Here is a 15,176-nt window from a genome sequence, read left to right on the forward strand (position 1 = left end):
TGCTAAAGTTAACAAAACGTGACTTTAAATGTTGAATAAGACGATTCATTCAAACATTAACGAAGGTTATGTCAGTGATAACCTGGCTTAAATTTAACATGGCGCCATTGTTTAAAGGTAGATAGCTTATCAGTGTACACGTGATGAATGATAGGAATTCGCAAACTGAAGCGATTGCTTTAGCTTTACTCCAAAACTATATGCATATATTTTTTTAACGCATTATGTTTTGTGCTGTAAGGGTCTTAGAAGAAAAACACATTTTTAATTTAAAACATAACAATTGTCCATTTTGTTTCCAATTTTTATCTGGTGATTTTTACTCCTCTTTTTTTAATTCCATATTCACAGGATAGAGCATTTAGAGTTTCATGGTGTTGACGATTAGTGTGATATTTATTGTTTGAAATATTTTAAAAGTTTTTTTTGTTATACTTCACAACAACAGGAACCTCAACATAAATTTTCAGAAGTCGTGGAACGGTGATCCTTTTCATAAAGCATTATTTTTAAACAAAATCAGCTGAAGCAGCAGAATTTTTGTGAAACATCAGGAAAAAAAAAGAAATTGGTAAGTAATGCGAATGTACATTGATTACAACCATGGTACAATTAAGAGGTAGCGTCATTTGCACAACAACAAAAATCTAACTCCCACGAAACTACCTTGGGTGGAAAGTGCCGTAAATTGAAATGTCAAAGTGGTTTTAGAAATAAACTTATTTTTTACATCTTCTTCAAATGTGTTTTGTATTTGTATTTTCATCATTATAACTCAGTTTTGTTGCTTATTTGTGGAATATCGGATCAAATAGAACAAATTTGTAAGATAAAAAAAACAGCTGTTTTATCAAACCTTTACCTCAAGGAGGTGTACTGTCTCCTCTACTTTGGAATATAGCCATTAACAATATATTATTGTCTCTGGAAGAAAAAGGTGTAAAAGTGGTGGCGTATGCTGGCAACTTGGCAATTGCGATTAGGGGAAAGTTTCCCAGCACTCCAACAGATATACTTCAGGAAGCTCTACGCGCAACAGCAATGTGGGCTACCGAAAGTGGTCTAGGTATAAATCCGTGCAAGACAGAAGTAGTTCTTTTCAGCAGGAGATACAAGTTGCTTACAGTGGAACCTGTCTCCTTGGGTGGAGAGAATTTTCTATTTACAGAAGGCGCAAAATATCAGGGTGTTTTGCTGGACAGGAAATTGAACTTCAAATTCATCATTTTGGGCTAGGGCAAGAAAGGCAACTCTTGCCCTATACACCTGCAAGAGAGTCATTGGCAAAAGTTGGAGGTTTAGACCGCGTGTCATGCATTGAGTATATACTGCATTTGTCAGACCTATAATGCTATATGGTGTTGTAGTGTGGTGGACGGCGCTTCAAAGGTCCACCTACTGCCCAAAACTTAACCGAATGGAAAGGATGGCTTGTATGCGCATCATAGCTGCAATGAGGACGACTCCATCTAATGCACTGAATTAAATGCTACATCTTATGACTCTGGACATTGTGGCTACCCAAATTGCAGTACGTTTGTACGTACCGAATTGCCACGATAGAATCCTTCATCGGCAAGGGCTGACGCCTCAGTGTACAACACACTGCTACAACAACAACAACCGCTGAAAATTTTTTCTGAGTTCAAAATTTCGGCCAAATCGGACTAAAATTGCGGCTTGTAAGGGCTCAAGAAATCAAATTAGGAGATCGGTTAATATGGGAGCTATATCAGGTTCTAGACCGATTTTGAACGTATTCGGCACAGGTTGGAAATCATACTAGAACACTCCATAGCAATCAGCCAAATCGGAGGAAAATTGAGGCTTGCAGGGGCTCAAGAAATCGAATCGGTAGATCGGTTTACATATATGGGAGCTATATCTTAATCTAAACCTATATGGCCCATTTGCAATCCCCAACGACCCACATCAATATTAAGTATCTGTGCAAAATTGCAAGCGGCTAGCTTTACGCGTGTGACCGCTATCGTGATTTCGACAGACGAACGGACATGGCTAGACCGACTCAGGATGTCGAGACGAACAAGCATATATATACTTTATGGGGTCCTAGATCAATATTTCGAGGTGTTACAAACGGAATGAATAGATTAGTATACCCCCATCCTATAGTGGTGGATATAAGAAGGTAACGTTACTGGTCTGATGTTCCTGACATTATTCTTAACTAGATGATCATCGCCACAGGCAGATAAGCCAGCCTCTGCACCACAATGAACTTCAAGCTCATTAAGCTTACAAATTGAATCGGACAGCATTGATTTGAACAAGCAACGTCGCCGGTCCCTTATGGAATGCTTTTTTTGCCAAATTTGCATGTCAGCTGATTGTTTTCCGCCACCCTTAGGGTTGGTACTCTGTTCGGCTTTTCACGTGAACAACTGTCAAACCTCATATAAAAAAACGTTAAGCTAAAAACATGTGCAATAAATAAATGCCGTTTTTAAGCTAATGGCTTAAAAGGCGCACTTAAAAACAATTAATCCTAGTGTAATATGAATGTAAGATTGAGCCTGTACATGTAATTATGCATAACAAAATTCATTTTGTTAAAGGTTTTTACAACAATTTCGAAAGCTGAACAGAATACTCTGCTTTAGTAGATGTAGTCTGGCATCCTGTGAAACTCTGGTAACTACAAAAATTATCTATTATTTTTAAAAACGGGAGTATAAAGATTTCCACACTTTTTCCCAAAAAAATATGGTAGCATCAGCCCTTAATCACAATAGGCTTTGTAAGCCTTTAAATAATGAGAGCAATAACACATTTCAGTGGAATTTTCTTTGTTGATAATGCAAAGGCTTATATTCGCAAATGTCGAGATCTTTTATCAGCTTATTTGACATTCAAAAAATATATACATGTTCATTAGCATTGATGTATTTACATATGTATGGGTGTGTTTTTTAATATTAACATATATATAACAATATACATATACACACGCTAATGTTTTGCTAAAATATAAATTAAAAAACGTACGATAAGAAATATAAAAATATATACTAAAACACATGTCCATGTATAGCAATAACACAAAAACATACGCACAAACAAATATAAAAAGGAAAAAAAAATCCATTTGTTATTCTAATATATGGTGCATTGTCCATTTTGCAAAATAAAATGTCAACAATACTTTGTAACACCCCATGGACAGTTGTTTTCTTTTAGTGTTGTTAGTGTTAACAGCGCCTATATCAAATTGTTTTGGTACTGATTAAAACACATTCTCTCAACTCATGCCCTATCTCTCACTCTTTTACACTCTCTTATAAACTAGCAGCCAATGACGAGAACAAAATCAATGAAATGATCCATTTTGTAGGGTTTATTGCAATAAATGCAATTTAATTTATTATCATCTGACTTAATATTTCCCCGTATCTTTGTTTATTACTTCACAACTGGATGGAAAAGCGAAATACGGCGGTCCGGTTATTATTTCAATATGACACTACTAAAACTTTGTAGCAAAATCTTATATATATTCAATATGTGTTTGTTTGTTCAGTATAGACTCAAAAACGGCCAAACCGATTACCTTGAAAAGTTCACAGATTGTGTTGGTTGGTCTGGAAGGAAACATAGGCTATATAATTTTTTGATATTGGGAGGGGGCGGAACCTCCCCCTTACCACAAAAGTACTTCCCAAAAATAAAAGTGGACCGACCGGGACAATATGGGATTCAAATGAAAGATATTCAAAAGTAGAGTACGAATTTCATAACAAAAGTTAGATCCAAGTTCCCGGGGGGCCGCCCTAGCCCCAAAACCCCTTAACATAGGTTTATTTGACGATAATAATAATAAGGGTCTCAAATGAAAGGTATTCGGGAGTAGATTACGAATATGGTCAGGAAGTAGGAATAGGCTTTATAATTCATTGATAACGACAGGGGGCGGATCCTCCACCGTTACACCAAAAACACCAACCAAATTCAAAAGTGGACCGATAAGGACAATATGGCTATCAAATGAAAAATATGTGGGTGTAGATAACGAATCTGGCATACAAATTCATGTTAAAGTACATGGGGTCACCCCACCCCCACAAAAACGCCTAAAATGGGCACATTAGCCAATCACGAATATATGGGACTTGGTTTGTTTGTTCCGTATAGACTAAAAAACCGCAGAAACGATTTTCTCGAAATTTTCGCATATTGTGTAGGTTGGTCTGGAAGGAAACATAGGCTATATAATTTTTCGGTGTCGGATGAGGGATCGGACCCTCCCCCTTATGCCAAAAACACAACCCAAAATTAAAAGTGGACCGATCAGGACAATAATGGTATCAAATGAAAGGTATTGGTGGGTAGAATACGAATATGGTATCAAAATTTGGGTCTAAGTACCCATCGGGCCGCCCGAACCCCCAAACTCCTTCAAACAGACATATTGCACGTTAATTTGAATATGGGGCTCAAATGAAAGGTATTCGGGAGTAGATTTCGAATCTGACATACAAAATCAGATCGAAGTATAGGGGGTCACGCCACCCCTCGAAAACGCCATTAGTCCCATTATGACTATATGATACTTGGCTGAACCAATAATTTTATGATGTTATCGCTAGGATTCGAACCCGGGCTCTCAGCGTCATAGGCGGACATGCTAACCTCTGCGCTACTGTGTTCTCCAAGAGTGGCTGGAATAATTATCACAAATAATAGTTTATACAGCTACTCAGAATACCAACCTTATGCATCGTATTAAAAATACGTCCACTGCATTCAAAGGGTCAAACAGTGATTATTTGCCAAAAAAAAATCGCTGAAGTCGGCTCACCCTTTCCCCATAAGAGGCTATTTGAAATTTCGAATAGGTTCAGTAATAGTGGTAATCTGAAATCAGACTCACTTTGACAATTTTTATTTATGTTCATGGAGGGAAGTTCGAGCTCGCTACAAACTCAGCTTCCGTGGCAACCAAAAGTTAGGAAGGATAGGTAAGGTTATAGTGGCTGACAGAGTCGGCTCACTTAATGAAATTGAAGCTACGTCCCTCACACTGGTTTTTGTTGTTGTAGCAGTGTGTTGTTTTCTCCCTTTTTTCTGCTTCGTTCTACGGAATACCAGATCCAGGAGCTCCGCGACTAAGAGGTAGTGCGTTCAGAGGGATCTGGGTCTGAATCGGGTGGGTCTGGCTGGGCAATTAAACAGCTGACGCGTGGTCCCAGGTCACAATCGGGACAGATATCCTCACATTGGCATCAATCTTTGCGCTGTAGGAGTTGAGGTTGGATGGGCTCTGATGATTTGGTGTTGATTTGGATTGTCCCCGCAATAAATTGCGTGGGCCACGTAAGAATTGAGAAGACAGCCCGTCGCAGTTCGAAGGCATTCTGACAGATCTGGATATTATTCCACTGGGTGTCACAAAGCTGACGAGACCACTGACGCTGCAGACCGGATACTACAGACCGGATAATTGCTTTGTACTTGACTACGTATATGAGGTTTCTTTGTCAGTACCGCAAGTGCTGCCGGCAAGTAACTTGAAGACCTTATTCTACTTTTGACCATATTGCAAATTGCTGTGGCATGTGGAGAAAATATGTAAGAGCTGTCCTATATGACACCAAGTATTTTGGGAAACTTTATGGTGGATCGTTTCTCTATCGACTTTCACATTCAGCACATTGTTCACCTCGCGCGTATTTGTAGTGAACAATTTGGCTGAAGATTTGGTGGCAAATATCTTCAGATTTCTTGCAGTGAAATAAGCGGCAAGTTCGTTAAAGTAGACGTTTAACCTATCGCTGATGTCAATATAGGGTGGGGGTCTGATGCGATGAGCGTACGATCTCTATGTCGTCTGGAGTGTGTGGAATAAAGTAGAGGTAGAGATTAAACTGCACTCATTGATATGAGAGAAGTATACCCTGTTGAAATTCTTCAACGAGGATCTGGGGGAGTAGTCCGTCCGGCGTCTAGGCTACTTGTGAGGCATGGGAGATCGGTCTGCACGACTTCCCTTATTCGGGCCCTTTACAGGATTCAGTAGCTCTGGTAATCGGATTACCAACCGAGCTAGCGAAAAGCCCAGCTACACGGCCGCTAACTCTGGCAACTTTGGAATCGAAATGCACTAATTGATTTTAGAGCAGCCTCTCTGTTCTTTAATGGAATAATAAAAGCCTTTGTTGCTCGAATAATGTTTGTCACCTAAGTTCCGCACAGCTAAAAAATTAAGTTCTAGCCTTTGGACTGGTTTTTATAGACTAATCATTTTTATTGGCTGGCGATGAACAATCAAAATTTCGGTTTAATTCTTAATTAGCTTAACTGACATAGTATTGTACCCCACATTTCAAAGGCCGGCTGTTTTCATTGCCGGTTGTTTCTAGAGTTCATCTATAAATATGGCCAACATGTCCTCAGTGTCAATTACCAGACATACTTCTTTATCTTTGAAAACGAGTCTTTGCAAAAACTCTCTCTTTCTCACAGCCTTATGAATCTTTGCAAAATATACTTTAATAAAAACCAAAAACGTACCCAATGTGGCCAATTTTCGTTTTCTCACATATTTTTCATTTGGACGAAATCGTAAAGCATTCCAAAAATAGTTTCATTCTGTTTTTGGGACCGCAAACATCCAAACTCAACATTGAACACACAGCAAACTTCTTTGGCAAAGCTTTCGCTTAGCATATCTGTTTTGCCTTTTTCGCATGAACGCCCATCACAAGATCATGGTGCTGCTGTCGAGTCGATGCTGATGATTGTTAAACTGTTGGCACGGAATGCAACAGTTGCAACTAACTATCCACGCAAGAGGAATATCATGGCAATGTCAGAGGGGCAAGAGCATGAGCATTGTGGCGCGTCTCGCTATACCACATTAAGAGGTACGACAAACGTGTGGCACATAACAAAAAAAAAAAAAACTGCACAAAACAACGCCAGTACATTCATTCTATGGAGCATGAGTGTGAGTACAAGATGATGCAGCATATTGGATAGTTGCTTGTATGGATGGCTTGAATGAAACCTTTTTTGGCCTCAGCTCTTACTGGATCCAATTGGTATAGAGAATTCTCATGATTATTTATGTATGTATTTTTTTTTGTTTTCATTGAACCCAACAAAAAAAGTATTAAACTGCCAAAAGGGCGGACAGACAGACAAACTAACTAACAAACAAAGTTATTCTACTCAGTATTTTTCCAAACTGCAGCATATTGTGCTCACTGTTGTCTTTCGAAAAATACTTTAACAGACGCATTCATTCTTAGTTTTTTTTTTTATACCCTACACCACTACTGTGGTACAGGCTATTATATGTTAGTGCATTTGTTTGTAACACCCAAAAGGAAGAGAGATAGACCCATTGATAAGTATACCGACCGACTCAGAATCACTTTCTGATTCAATTTAGCTATGTCCGTGTGTCTGTCTGTCCGTCTGTATATCGCAATTCGCAGTTTTCATCCGACCGTCTTCAAATTTGGTAGAGGCATGTTTTTCGGAGACGAAGTCTATTAAAATTGTAAAAAATCGGTTCAGATTTAGATATAGCTTCCATATATGTTCGTCCGATTTGCAGTAATAATGCAATAAAATGGTCATTTATTAACCGATTCTCTCGAAATTTGGTAGAAGGATTTTCGTATGACTCTCGAAATTACTGAAAATTTTATAGAAAAAGGTTCAGATGTAGATATAGATATACATATATATACATACATATCACCCGATTTTCACTCCCAGAGCCACTGCAAGCGCTTTTATTGACCAATCTTCCCAAAACTATGTTCAACGCTTTCCTCGAAACTTTGACAACATCTACAAAGTTTACTCGAAATCGGTTCAGATTTAGATATAGCTCCCATGTATATGTCCGTCCGATATTTAGAAATATTCCAATAAAGTGCTCATTTGTTAACCGATTTTCTAAAAAATCGGGAGACAAAATGTTCTTATTACTCTCGACATTGTTGGTAAATTTCTTAGAAATCGGTCCAGATTTAGATATAGCTGACATATATATATCGCCCGATTTTCACTTCCATGGTCACTGCAAGCGCATTTTTTGACCAATCATGCCCTTTCCCCGAAGACTACCACAACATATAAGAAGTTTGCTAGAAATCGGTTCAGATTTAGATATAGCTCCCATATATATGTTCGTCAGATTTGGACTAATATTACAATAAATTGCTCATTTGTTAACCGATTCTCCCAAATTAGGCAGGAAGGATTTTCTTATATCTTTAAACGTTGCTGGTGAATTTCATAAAAATCACTTCAGATATATGTATTTCGCCCGATTTTCACTTCTAGAGCCACTGCAAGCGCATTTATTGACCAATCTTGCCAAAATTGTGCATTGCCTACCACAATATCTAGGTTAGGTTAGGTTGAAAAAAAGGGTGCATATATTAATCCGCCACATGCCACTATGGACATACACCAAAGCCTGTAATCAGGTTGTTGTGCGCTCTAAAAACTAAGAAGTAACCTCTAAAAAGAAAATTTTAAATTAGGAATTCCGTGCTACTTACAAAATCGTTAACCACAAAATCGGTCAAAATAGGTTCGGATTTAGATGTAGCTCCCATACATATGTTCGTTAGATTTTAGCTAATTTGTAAACCGTATTTATTACACTTTGAACATATTTGCTCGAAATTCGATACGGATTGTTTCGAAAATATCCGTCGAGGTACATAAAAATTGGTTCAGAATTAGATATAGTTCCCACGTTGTACTTATAATGTAGGTGTATAATGTAAAGTCGGCACCGCCCGACTTTTGTCTTTCCCTACTGGTTTTTTTAATGAAAGCTTGTCGAATGTTTTGGCCCATAACTGGATTACCTACAGTGTGGCGAAATTAGGGTGCATAATTTGTAGCAAATAAACACTCCTGTTGGTCATTATTTAATGGTGCCAACCAGTTCAGTAGCTACTTTATTTAATATCATCTAAATGTTTCTAAATTACTTCTATTAATACAATATTTTACTCAACCAAATTAACTTTAAATGTAAATATATCCACAATTGGAATGTTATGTCGTTGGTCACATGTTAGAGTTTTCAGATTTATGCAAATCCACATATTTAAAATTAACATGAATTCATATTAAACGCTTATCGTGAACCCCAAAAAACTTGAATGACTCACTTTGGACCGCAATGATTGCTTGAGTAGCAGAATTCATTTTAACTTGTTTCGGCTATATTTTAGTTTTGGGACTTTCCACAAGATGAATGATATTTCACACATTAAATGTTGATGATTACAAATTAACACATCGAATCGGCGCTTTTTATTGTGTCGACTTAATGCCAGCGCTTCTGCATGACATGCAGACATATTGTAACGGGACAAGCACGTTTAATTTCACCAATTTTGCTCCACTGTTAGTGAGTCGTAGGTAATGTGAGACAACGCAAAACCAAGATATGTTAACGTCTGCGTAAGTAAGTTAATGCTTTTGCTAAGACTTGCAACAACAAAAAGAGAAAAAGAGTTTAAACTATTGGATTGGTATGTATTTTAAGTGCTTTCACGGGCCGACTTGCAGGAAGACTCTGTAGTATGAAGTATGTCGATGATCTTCATCGATGATGAAGACCATGTTCACCGCATAGTCTACACCTATTTAATCATTCCATTCACATGTCCCAACGCCATAAAGAGCAAGAGACGTGGGAAAACGCAAAGAATATGCCATAAGAAGTCCAAAGCAGGCAATCATTACTTGTACCACGTCGCATATATGTATGTATATATTGTCATGACTGGATATTGTCTTTTCTATGCCACAATGCTAGAGGTTACATGTTATCTTAAGTATTTTATGAAATCTGTCTGGGTATGTGCTATAAGAAGGTAACTTCAGACGCGTGTAATATCAACTATACTTCATCATGGCTATTGGCGAAATAAGTGTAGACAGTGAAATATTTAATTAATGATTGCAAACAGTTAAGAATTGATGTTCTTAATTCCATTCATCTTATGGAATGTAGTCGTTTTATCTTCCATGATATCAACAGACTAAGCCATCACCTGTTTGCTGTTTGTCAAATGCTACATTGTAGTGTAAAGTGTTAACTCTGGAAAAGCCCATTTTAACACCTGTCCGTGAAAACATTGAAGTGTTAATTCTCTTTGAAAATTCTGCTAAAAACCGCATGCAAATTTTGCACAAGAAGCTTCTAAAGAAAAATTAAGATTCTTAACAATCTGTTAATAGTTGAAATTTCCCACAAAAGGCCTTGGTGCGGAAGACTTTCAACCAAACCTAACCTAGTACAAGAGGGGGCTGTGAGCATTCCAAAACTAATAGGCCTAATCTAGACTTGAAGAAATCTACCGCTTTGCAGTCATTGGCTAAGTCTAAGTAATTGGGTCCGTCATGACAGGTCACTGTCTAATCGGAAAACATGCTGACAGACTGAAGGTTCCCAGCAACGACTTTTGCAGAATCTGTGAGGACATTGAAGAAGAAGAAACTATAGAACACCTTCTGTGTGTGTGTCCCGCACTAGCAGCCAGAAGGAGTTCCACTTTAGGTTGTCATTCCTTTGAGAACCTGTCTGATTTAGCGGATGTGAACATTCGCAAGTTGTTGGGCTTTTTAAAGCGATCTGAATGGTTCAACAGTAAGAACTAGAAGGCATATTACTTCTTCTGTTCCTGTGGTAGCACAATGGACGAAAACGTCTGAATAAGTCTGATGGCAGACTGCCACTTAAACCTAACCTTACCCAGTATCAATATTTACTTGAAACTGATGCAATCTTTGTGCTGACCAGAGATGGCCTGTCGAAAAATCGGACGTATATGACATACATTTCCTGCATAAAAAGTATACGTCGTAAACCTATCCAAAAAAGTATAGTTTTTGACAGAGTTGAAATTTAGTAAAGAAATCGTATAACTAATTTAAACTTTCTTAAATTTATGATTAGGTAAGACTTGCCACATCTTTGGACGTTTGGAAATAACCGAAGCTGCCTCGTTGCCGACAAAAAGGGGAAATATCGGGCTTAATTTCAATATCTGGTCTTTTGCGTAATGACACCAGGTATAAATCCACACTGATAGCACCTACTATTCTCAGTGACCTCAGATTCAAGTTTGGATCGGTGATAAGGCAACTTCTTTTTATAGTCGAGTTCGAACGACTGAGCGACACCTCTTTGCATAACTTACAAATGTCGCTAGCATTAATGAGGGGATAAAACCGACGATAAAATTGCATGGCTTTCCAGTTTCCATCTCACACAATACGCTTGATAGTATTTTGTATGATATAGGACCCTTATTGCTTTTCTTAGTACTACTTTTTCTTCTGTTATTCTCATCTGCCTTCTTTATCAGCGTGTCAAATATGTTCCTAAATAGATTCGATGGTAAACCATCGGCTCCTGCCACCTTATTATTCCTTAGCTGGATTACTTTTATTGCGACCTGATGTTGACTGAACGGTATGCAACCAATTCCGTCCTCAGCGATTAGTTTGGAAATATTCTCTTCATCGCTTCAAGCGATTACCAAAAATCCCAGCACGGGATAACTATGACTATCACAAAGGCTAGAACTTTGAACTTCAATCTGTGTGGTGTTCTTCGATATAACGAGAGGCTTAGCTGGGAGCTACCGGGCGTGTACACAGGTTGCGGATAATGGAATGCTCCATACGGAGTAGCTGCCAATCAGCGGTATTAAGTGGAGAGTCTCAGTGAGAGGCCTGATGGCACCGGTTATTGCTTAAATACCGAGTGCTTGTGATACTCGATTCGACAAGGCGAGATATTGGTGCCTTTAAATAACCAATGACCATCATGTTCTCGGCGCGGGATAACTATAAACATCTCAAAGGCTGGAACTTTGAACTTCAATCTGTGTGATGTTCTTCGTTATTACGAGAAGCTACCAAGCGCGTTCACAGATTGCGGATAGGGGAATGCACCATACGGAATAGTTGCAACTGCAGTCGCGGACAATCAGCTGTATTGGATGGAGAGTCTCAGTGAGAGGCCTGGTGGCACCGGCTATTGCTTAAATACTAAGTGCTTATGATGCTCGATTCGACAAGGCGAGATATTAGTGCCTTTAAATAACCAATGACCATCATGTTCTTGCGGCGATCGTTTGAATAGTCAGGAACGAGCTTGCTCGCCAATTAGAACTTGACGAGGATCGCCACCTCCACATGCATATGTGGCTACAATAACAACAACCAAAAATTTTTACATATGTTCTCTTCGTATTAGAGCTGGCAAAATATCGGCACTATCGATATTTAATTTTTTGACTGAATATCGATTGATATTTTTCCGATGGATACTATCGCAAAATTTAACAAAAGTAAGCAATCCGACACTGAATACATCCTTTCAAATACATTGCGGGTTAACATTTTGTACAATGATTTCTCTCATGACTTCCAACTGACTTTATTAATATTGGTTTTATTTGGTCTATATGCATTGATATTGCTTCTATATAAATCGATCTCCTGATTTTTACTTCCCATTTTCGTTTGAAATATAGGCGATGGGAAATTAACGATAGTGTCGTTACCATCGATATTTATTATTAAAACTATCGAATGTTGCGATTATCGATAGATTGGCATCTCTACTCCGTATGCTAAATACATTTTCCGTATCTGTTATGAGATTGCCATCTATAGGAGATTGTGCGTTGCCAATGCCATCACTCTAATGTTATACTCTTTGCTCGATAACTAACAAAAGTGAAAATGACTGTTCTTTCGAAATTGCTCATGCTTAATTTATTACGACAAAACTGAGATGCTGCTCCTGAATATTTGTCATGCTATATATGGCTCCTAATCTCCTCAAATTTTTTAACATACAATATGATGAATTTATGAAATGACAATCGTTTTACCTTGTGCTGGCTGTATGGTTGTCATGGTTCTAGGATGAAAATATCTCATAGGTACACATGATGGAAATATTTCCCGGAAACCAAATATTCTTCCAATAAAAATGAGCTAGTGTTTGTTTATGGATCTATGGCGCAATTTCTTTAATAATGCCTTATGAGTTGCATAAGAAAACGGTAATACCTACCTGAAATAAAAAAAAAAATTACATATATAACAACTATTGTTATCTTTACAAAAATGGATTAAGTAAAGTGTATTCTATATCTGACCGCTACAACAATAAATTAAAACTGTTATCAACTTTTCAAAATTTTGACACATTTAAAAGGAAATTTAAAACTTTTGTGATATCACTCACAAAGGCATAGTGTTTACATTAAAGTTTATTGGACTGCCGTGTAGGGTGAGTTGGACGACCTTATATTACACACGATTTTGTTTGAATTTATAAAGTAGATTAAAAAAATACAAAAATAGGTTCCAATATATATTGTAGCATTAATTTTGTGTGGACATTGTAATATATAATGCCGGAATGGATTATTTCTATTACCGCTGCTGCTGCTACTACTTGTTATGATAATCACAGTGATAACCCTATTAATTCTAAGTCAACCATGGCAACACATGCCTGAGAATTATCAGGTTAGTAGTTACAATAACAAATAATATATGTAAGAAGAAATGCATTGTAAATACAAATTATTGCTTAGTTATTATCGCAACCAGTACAAAAAAAAAGCTACAACAACTCGACTCGACTAGACAAAGCATTTGGCGGTGTTTTTGTTTAGGTTTGCGAATAAAAGAGACTATTGGCAAAAACTCCTCTTTATTTATAAGAGATTCACACAGTATTGCCATATACATATACCAAAATAATCATTTGTTTTTCAGATTTATTGGCTGTTTGCAGTTACTTTTCGCTAGCAAAATAATGTTTTATTTTATATTTTTTAATTATTTTTATTGCGACTGAATAATATTTTAATTCATTCAGAAATAACACAATAGTTAGGTTAGGTTTGGTAAGAGTGGCAGTCCTTTAACACCCTCACGGAAGTCGACCCCACTTACAAATGGTTCGTGCGAAAAATGATTTTTCTCGGTAATGCATGGTTCGGTCGACTGGCCAGAAACTCACAAAAGGCTGTGAGTTCCTGGCATGTCTTGTATTCCTGGTGAACATCCCAACGTCAGGTATAAGAAAAATGATATCCCCGGAACACACGCCATGAAAGTAACGATAGAGCAGTACAACGCTACCCATATTCCGACGATGTTCAAGAGAAGCAATAGAGTTAGATACCTTACTGTCCCCAATCTACATCATCGCTCTCCGTTGAATCCGGTCAAGTAGCTCCAAGGATGATTTTGGAGCTCCTGCCCAATTATGAGAGTTATATTCCATCCTCGGCCTGATGTAGGTAGTATAGATATTGAGAAGATCAGAAAAGCCCAAACACTTGAATGCTTCTTCCGACACTTCGAATACGTTTTTTAACCAACGGACATCACATTGTATCTTCATGCCCAGAACATCAAGAGCATCTGACTGTTCGACCGTCGATAGAAATCGACGATTGAAGTGGGTCAGTGAATCGCTTTTGAGACCAGAAACAGCAATGCGTCTTCTGTGCGTTAAAGTCTACTCTGTTCTTTCTACCCCACTCGGAAATGGCCAACAGATCCTGGGAGAGCGTCTCATCCATAATGCGCCTCCTGTTCACAATGTCTTGAGGACTGGGCCCATGATAGAATGAATATGAATGACACAGACTGCTGTCATCGGCAAATGAGTATACTGGATTTGAAGTCTAACCCAATAGATCGTCTATGAAAATAAGAAAAAGGAAAGGGGAAAGGACAGAGCCTTATGGCACATCTGCGGCCAATGTCTACTCATCTAATGAGAACCCATCTACAACAACTCGTATAGTGCGATCTCTGAGAAAGCTCGATATAAATCGAACGAAGTTATTACCGACTCCAAAAGCGACAAGCTTTGATAAAAGTGCACCGTGCCAGATCCTATCAAATGACTTGGAGATATCTAGAGCCACGACCTTACTCTCACCAAACTGGTGAATAGAGCGACTCCATCGTTCCGACAAAAATGCCATTAGGCCTCCCCGAGAGCGATTTCTACGGAACCCATACTGTCTGTCGCTAAGAAGGCCATTGGACTCTAAGTATCTGACAAGATGATGATTAACCATACTCTCCATAAACTTGGAGAGCGCGGAGCAAATCGCAATTGGCCG

At 38.1% G+C, this 15,176-nt stretch overlaps 1 protein-coding gene across 1 annotated transcript in view; it reads left to right on the forward strand.

Moving 5' to 3' along the window:
- The window catches only part of LOC106089402 (uncharacterized), a 75,876-nt gene that overhangs the window by 7,949 nt on the left and 52,751 nt on the right, over positions 1–15,176 (forward strand). The window contains exon 2 of the mRNA XM_059368998.1: positions 449–571. The gene's annotated coding sequence lies outside the window, so the exon portion shown is untranslated. The remainder of the gene's footprint in view (positions 1–448; positions 572–15,176) is intronic.

Source organism: Stomoxys calcitrans, chromosome 5 (assembly GCF_963082655.1).
Source record: "Stomoxys calcitrans chromosome 5, idStoCalc2.1, whole genome shotgun sequence".
Classification (NCBI taxonomy): Eukaryota; Metazoa; Arthropoda; class Insecta; order Diptera; family Muscidae; genus Stomoxys; species Stomoxys calcitrans.